General features: G+C 57.8%; 11 non-coding genes across 11 annotated transcripts; 5 read left to right on the top strand and 6 right to left on the bottom strand.

Moving 5' to 3' along the window:
* Positions 1 to 209: 209 nt before the first annotated feature.
* On the bottom strand, positions 210 to 291 carry TRNAS-GCU (transfer RNA serine (anticodon GCU)). Its single transcript has one exon. It is a non-coding gene; the product is annotated as a tRNA-Ser (tRNA).
* Positions 292 to 411: 120 nt separating this feature from the next.
* Positions 412 to 484, top strand: TRNAM-CAU (transfer RNA methionine (anticodon CAU)). The gene has a single exon. It is a non-coding gene; the product is annotated as a tRNA-Met (tRNA).
* A 213-nt stretch (positions 485 to 697) lies between these two features.
* On the bottom strand, positions 698 to 770 carry TRNAM-CAU (transfer RNA methionine (anticodon CAU)). The gene has a single exon. It is a non-coding gene; the product is annotated as a tRNA-Met (tRNA).
* Positions 771 to 1,548: 778 nt separating this feature from the next.
* TRNAT-AGU (transfer RNA threonine (anticodon AGU)) lies at positions 1,549 to 1,622 on the bottom strand. The gene has a single exon. It is a non-coding gene; the product is annotated as a tRNA-Thr (tRNA).
* A 520-nt stretch (positions 1,623 to 2,142) lies between these two features.
* TRNAS-UGA (transfer RNA serine (anticodon UGA)) lies at positions 2,143 to 2,224 on the top strand. The gene has a single exon. It is a non-coding gene; the product is annotated as a tRNA-Ser (tRNA).
* A 456-nt stretch (positions 2,225 to 2,680) lies between these two features.
* Positions 2,681 to 2,752, bottom strand: TRNAP-AGG (transfer RNA proline (anticodon AGG)). The gene has a single exon. It is a non-coding gene; the product is annotated as a tRNA-Pro (tRNA).
* Positions 2,753 to 3,142: 390 nt separating this feature from the next.
* TRNAA-UGC (transfer RNA alanine (anticodon UGC)) lies at positions 3,143 to 3,214 on the top strand. Its single transcript has one exon. It is a non-coding gene; the product is annotated as a tRNA-Ala (tRNA).
* A 637-nt stretch (positions 3,215 to 3,851) lies between these two features.
* TRNAS-CGA (transfer RNA serine (anticodon CGA)) lies at positions 3,852 to 3,933 on the bottom strand. The gene has a single exon. It is a non-coding gene; the product is annotated as a tRNA-Ser (tRNA).
* Positions 3,934 to 4,221: 288 nt separating this feature from the next.
* Positions 4,222 to 4,293, top strand: TRNAP-CGG (transfer RNA proline (anticodon CGG)). The gene has a single exon. It is a non-coding gene; the product is annotated as a tRNA-Pro (tRNA).
* A 416-nt stretch (positions 4,294 to 4,709) lies between these two features.
* Positions 4,710 to 4,781, bottom strand: TRNAP-UGG (transfer RNA proline (anticodon UGG)). The gene has a single exon. It is a non-coding gene; the product is annotated as a tRNA-Pro (tRNA).
* Positions 4,782 to 5,101: 320 nt separating this feature from the next.
* Positions 5,102 to 5,183, top strand: TRNAS-GCU (transfer RNA serine (anticodon GCU)). Its single transcript has one exon. It is a non-coding gene; the product is annotated as a tRNA-Ser (tRNA).
* Positions 5,184 to 5,869: the final 686 nt, after the last annotated feature.

The following is a 5,869-nucleotide window of genomic DNA, read 5'->3' as shown; positions in this document are numbered from 1 at the left end:
TTCATTCGTTACTGTGTCGCTAATTAAAAGGTCTGTCCACAAATTTTAATTTGAATCTAGTGGTAACCAAGTACACAGAGCAGCCTGGGGAGGTTTGGGGTGTGTTACAAAGAGCACAGCCAGCAGGTCCAGGGCTCTGCTGGTGTGGGTGTAGCTATGCTGTGCCGGACAGAAAGCTGCCCACCTGCACTGAACAGTGGCAAAAGTGGCGACGAAGGTGGGATTCGAACCCACGCGTGCAGAGCACAATGGATTAGCAGTCCATCGCCTTAACCACTCGGCCACCTCGTCCTGCCCTGTTCCCTGTCGCCCCGGCCCCTCCCCGCACTCTCGTCCCGCCCCGCAGCCGGCAGGGGGCGCTGCTGCAGCGGGGCAATGCTGCAGCCGGGCGGGCGGCGGGGCGCTGCTGCAGCCCTCTTAGCGCAGCCGGCAGCGCGTCAGTCTCATAATCTGAAGGTCCTGAGTTCGAGCCTCAGAGAGGGCAGCGCGTTTCTTTTAGTAGTCTGTTAGGAAGGGTTTTTTTTTTCTTTCTTCCTGCATTTCACGGCTCCACTCCTGCCAATCCCCCGCAGACTCAGCCGCGCTGCCTGCAGGTCCCGCTCCTTCCCGGCGGTCATACGCTGCTGCAAAAGGAAAGCCGCAGCGTCACCTCACGCGAGGCAGCGCTTCCCCCGGTCCATGAGCTAGAATAAAAGAGTGCCCTCTCTGAGGCTCGAACTCAGGACCTTCAGATTATGAGACTGACGCGCTGCCGGCTGCGCTAAGAGGGCCGCGCTGCGCCGCGCTCCCTGCCGGCCTGCAACGCCCCGCGGGGCGCGACGGGGTGGCCGAGTGGTTAAGGCGATGGACTGCTAATCCATTGCGCAATGTAGACCTGGGTTCGGATCCCACCCCCATCGGTTTCTTGTGCCGTCACAGCTGGATAAACCGGAGGCGCCGCGGATCAGCCCCTCGACCCGCACCCAGCAGGAGATAGACTCCTTCTGCAGCCCCGGCCCATGCTGACGGCTCTCTGTCTCTTTCTGAGTGTGGCATCTGGACAGACATCAATTGGTGTCCCCACAGAGGGCATCAGGAGGGCTCTGCACCTCAGGTCCAGGTGCTCCAGCATAGGCTGCTGCATGTTGAAGTGGCTGCTCCAACAGGCAGGTGCTGCAGGGACCGTGCTCTGCCTGAGCCCAGTGGGGCAGCTGGAGCTCCTGGTGCCCTTGGGAAGAGTTCGTGGCACCCAGAAACAGCAGGAGTCTGTGCAGTGCTGAAAAGGGAGGACATGGCCCTGAGTGCCTGGCTCCCTTTGTACCCCTGCCCAGACTTACTGCTGTGCCCTGGTGTCTCCACGACATTCTCTGTCTCCCACTGAAATGAGCTCTGGAGTAAAAACACAGGCTGTGCAGGGCTGCTTTGTCATTGGGAAGGGGCACATGGTGGGAGCAGCGAGGCAGCAGAGCAGGGGGACACAGGCAGCAATGAAGTGGCCCTGGTGAGGGCAGAGACCCCAGTGCATGTGCCCAAACTCAGGGACTAGGAAGAAAAACAGCCCCCAAGGCCAGGCACCACTGGGAGTTGAACCCAGGATCTCCTGTTTACTAGACAGGCGCTTTAACCAGCTAAGCCATGGCGCCCATGTGTTCCTCTTCTAATGGGGTGCTCCCAAGGTCCCCATGTCCCTGCCAAGCTCCCGTCTCCATCCTCCTGCCACTGGGGCCACCAGCAGGACCAGGAGCCAAATATAGGGTTGAGGTCATTGGACCCATCCTGTGTGTCACTTCAAGCAGCAGTGGGGCCTCACTGGGGGATAACAGCCAGAGCTGGGGCCATAAGGATCTCCGTGCTGACAGCCAGAGCAGGAAGGTGGTACTCCAAAGGAGGGGCCAACTCCAGGAGTTCAACCTGGGACCTCATGCACTCAGAAACAAGAAGGGTGAAGGTCCCTTGTGTAACCTGCTCAGTTCCTTGGGGCTGTCGGTATGGTCCTTCCATTACCTGATGATTGGGGGGGGGAAAAGGGTGTGAGCACTGGGGGTTGTGGCACTGGGGCTGCTGTGAACATGGGTCTCTCCATTATGACTGTAGGGGATTCCCTTTCTGCAGCCAGACCCCCAGAACAGGGAAACTGTATGTAGCAACCCAACAACACGTGGGGCTGTGATGGCCGAGGGGTGAAGGCGTTGGACTTGAAATCCAATAGGGTTTCCCTGCGCAGGTTCGAATCCTGCTCACAGCGATGGATTTTGGCTGATGCTGGTGGGTGGCTGAGGACCGTGGGCACAAGCTCTTATTTTGGGCATCCACAAACTGGTGGGAATGGACAGGGATGGGATGGGACCACAACAACGCCTGGCACTAAAGCTGGGAATGCCCAGTCTGCTGGAATGGCTCTCACTGCTGTTGGCAGCAAAATGTCACAGGGATGAAAGAGACAAAGCACAGTGAGGAGGTTGTTTTCACAGGAGGGGCAAAAACAACAAGAACGGCAACTGGAGATAGTGAGGCTTGAACCCAAGGTCTCTTTCATACAAGCCCTGGAGAGACCCACTCAGGCTCTGTGCAGACAGGACAGGACAAGCATCTCAGGTCCTGCCTGGAGATGCAAAGTGCTGAGCAGGGGATGCTGCTGCCGTTACCTGTGCACAGGTCTGATCCCAGCACTGCGGCTGCACTCGGTGCCATCCAAAAAGAAGGGCTCGTCCGGGAGTTGAACCCGGGACCTCTCGCACCCTAAGCGAGAATCATACCCCTAGACCAACGAGCCACAGCCCCCGTGGTGTAGTGATTATACATTGGAGCTGGCTGCCCGGTGGTGTCACCACGTGTGGAGGCATCCCACAGCTGTGGAGGTGAGGCACTGAGGGACATGGTGCAGTGGGATGAGTCGGCAGGTGGAACAGATGTCCCTGGGCATGCTGCTGCTATGTGGGCAGAAGAGGTGGAAAGCATCTCTACTGTACAGGTGATGGAGCACTGCGAGTGTCACTGCTGTGTCACCTGATTTAGCCTGAAAACAGACCTCCACCAGCACCAGCAGCACCAGCATCATTAGCATCATCACTATCATCATCATCATCACTGTCATCATCATCATCATCACCATCATCATCATCATCACCATCATCATCATCAGCAGCAGCAGCAGCAGCAGCCAGGGGATGTAGCTCAGCGGTAGAGCGCCTGCTTTGCATGCAGGAGGCCCTGGGTTCAACCCCCAGCATCTCCACACTTTTGCTGCCTCTCAGGAAAACCCCTCACAAGTCTTTCTTGACTCATCTCCACACACCCTCTCCCCTTCCACCTGTTTTCCTCCCCTCCAATCCCAGCACATCACATGCTGCTTTCCTGCAACCTCACACCTGCTTTTATCAAATGGACAATGGACCACTTGGCCAAATACTGACCTGACAGCCTCATCACTGTGATGCAGATCACTGAGCCCTGTGTCAATGGACAGACATCAGAAGAGACACTGATGTAATTTATCTGCATTATAGTAAGGCCTTTGACAATCTTCTCTCCAACTTGGAAAAATACGGATTTGACAGGTGAAGTATTTGGTGGATGAGGAACTGACTTCAAGTTCATACTCAGATTATGGTCAGTGGCTCATTGGGGAAAATGGGCCCCCTGGGGCACCCCATGGAGGAAAAAGGGGTCCCTCTGGTGAGCAGCAGTGGTGGTGAGTGCAGTGATGGGTGGAGAGATGCTCATGAGGAAGAAACCCATCGTGACACTGCGTGTGGATGTAGGAGAATCGAATCATTGTCGCCGTGGGTGTCAGACGGTCCCCCCCCCTCTCACCCCAACCATCCTATAATGCCATGATTGTGGCCAACCTCCAGGCCGGGGGTAAAATCCATCGCTGTGAGCAGGATTCGAACCTGCGCAGGGAAACCCTATTGGATTTCGAGTCCAACGCCTTCACCTCTCGGCCATCACAGCGTCCCTGCCCTGTGCTCAGGGCACAGCCATCCCTGTGGGGCAGCCCCAACACCCCACAGCCCATTCTGTGGGGCTGTGCTTTGCAGGCTGCCTGCTCTGCTTGCAGTTCCACCTCCAGCATCTCCACCCTTTTCCTCCTCAGACACCCCAGGCTCTCAGCTGCCTGCAACAACCTGGGGCTGCTGGAGGACCCTGCAGCGAAGGAGCCAGAAGGCATCTCTGTTTGCACTAACAAAGATGAACAGTGTGAGGCACGAGAGATGAGGCTCCCTACGGGTTCAGCAGTGGGGCTCGTTGGTCTAGGGGTATGATTCTCGCTTCGGGTGCGAGAGGTCCCGGGTTCAACTCCCGGACGAGCCCTTCTCTTTTCAATGTTTCTGCCCCGATCCAGCTGCGTGCTCACATCTGGAGCCGGACCCTGTGGCGGGGGGATGGCACAGGGATGGCGCAGCGCCTCCTGCACCACTGGCTGCTCCCCAGCCCTGTGCTGCCTTGCACCCACCGGCCCGAAAGAGAAACACGCAGGATGGTATTTGATTGTGGGGGGGTCTGAGCTTTGCAAAAGTCTCAGTTCCCACCCAATTTTGCTGCCCCTTCGCATCAATCTCCCATTCTGACCCTCCCCAAAATCACATCCTCTGGGAACCCACTCCAGCCTCCCCACCGCTGCTGATGGAGCCCACTCCCATGCCCAGCCCCAGATGAAGCAGTGGGGTTGGCCCTGGTCCACTGGTGCCTCCCCGGGCACTGTGGGGCAGGTGGGAGCCCAAAAGGAAGGGCTCGTCCGGGATTTGAACCCGGGACCTCTCGCACCCAAAGCGAGAATCATACCCCTAGACCAACGAGCCTGCATGCAAAGCTGCCTCCATCCCTGCTCCTGTGTCCCATTAAGATCGGGACCTCCATCCCCATCTTTGCTACTGGGTCTGGTATAAGGTGCTGCCTTTCCAGTTCAAGGTTCTGCCCACTCTACCCTTTATCACTGTCTGAACTGGGTCTGATGATGGGACATAAGAATCCTCTTGCCACGCTGTTGCTGCCCGTTCTGGGAATGGCAGGAGCCCCGCTGGGTCCCACAGTCCAGCTCTGGGGGGCACTGAGGGACAAGAGGTGGGCGGGTAGCTTAACCAAAAAGGAAGAAAACGCCCCGAATTGACCAAAATCGGGGGACGAGGTGGCCGAGTGGTGAAGGCGATGGACTGCTAATCCATTGTGCTCTGCACGCGTGGGTTCGAATCCCACCCTCGTCGGATCCCTGGATCCCATTAGGGTTTCTCTGAGATGGATTTTGGGGCAGTCCCTGGCAGCCAGGACAAGAGCTCTGTCTTCAGGCCAGCATTTTGGCAGCCCTCCATGGGGCAACTGCAGGTACCGTCCATCCAGCCCTGGTGCACCTGCACATCCTGCCCCTGGCATCACCCCTGCCATTTGCGCATCTGTGCTCCGCTGCAGCCAGGGGCACATGCTGTGCCAGCCCTATAGCTGCCTTTCCTGCTCTGCCTGCCTTTTTCTGTTGATGAGAATGTGGCGGAGCCGTGCTGTGGCTGGAGGATGCCCACACTGCAGGCCCTGCACCAGCTTTCGGGCTCTCCCTGGGGCCGCATTTCCTCCCTGAGCCTGCTGAGATCCCCTGGAGCCATCAGGAGGTGGCTCAGGAACAGGGACAGGTGGCACAGCCACCACCTCCAAGCAGTCTCCTAGTGACAGGTAGGGTCCTGCAGGGGGGTGTGGGAGGCTTCCAAGGGGAATGACAGAAATGAGAGCCCAGGAGAAGCACGGCTGCCCCTGCCATTGCATTTGGTGACGAGGCCACCTGCAGAAATGCACCAGCCACGGTGATGCCACAGAGCCCCAGTTCACATGGAGACCCATCAATTACAGAGTCTGTGAAACTGGATCTCCTGCAGCCCCAAGGCTTTGGGCAGGCTGTGCTCCA

This window comes from Coturnix japonica, chromosome 7 (genome assembly GCF_054131305.1).
Source record: "Coturnix japonica strain WE chromosome 7, WE-NBRP24, whole genome shotgun sequence".
NCBI classification, from domain to species: Eukaryota; Metazoa; Chordata; class Aves; order Galliformes; family Phasianidae; genus Coturnix; species Coturnix japonica.
This window is presented reverse-complemented; position numbering and strand designations above follow the sequence as displayed.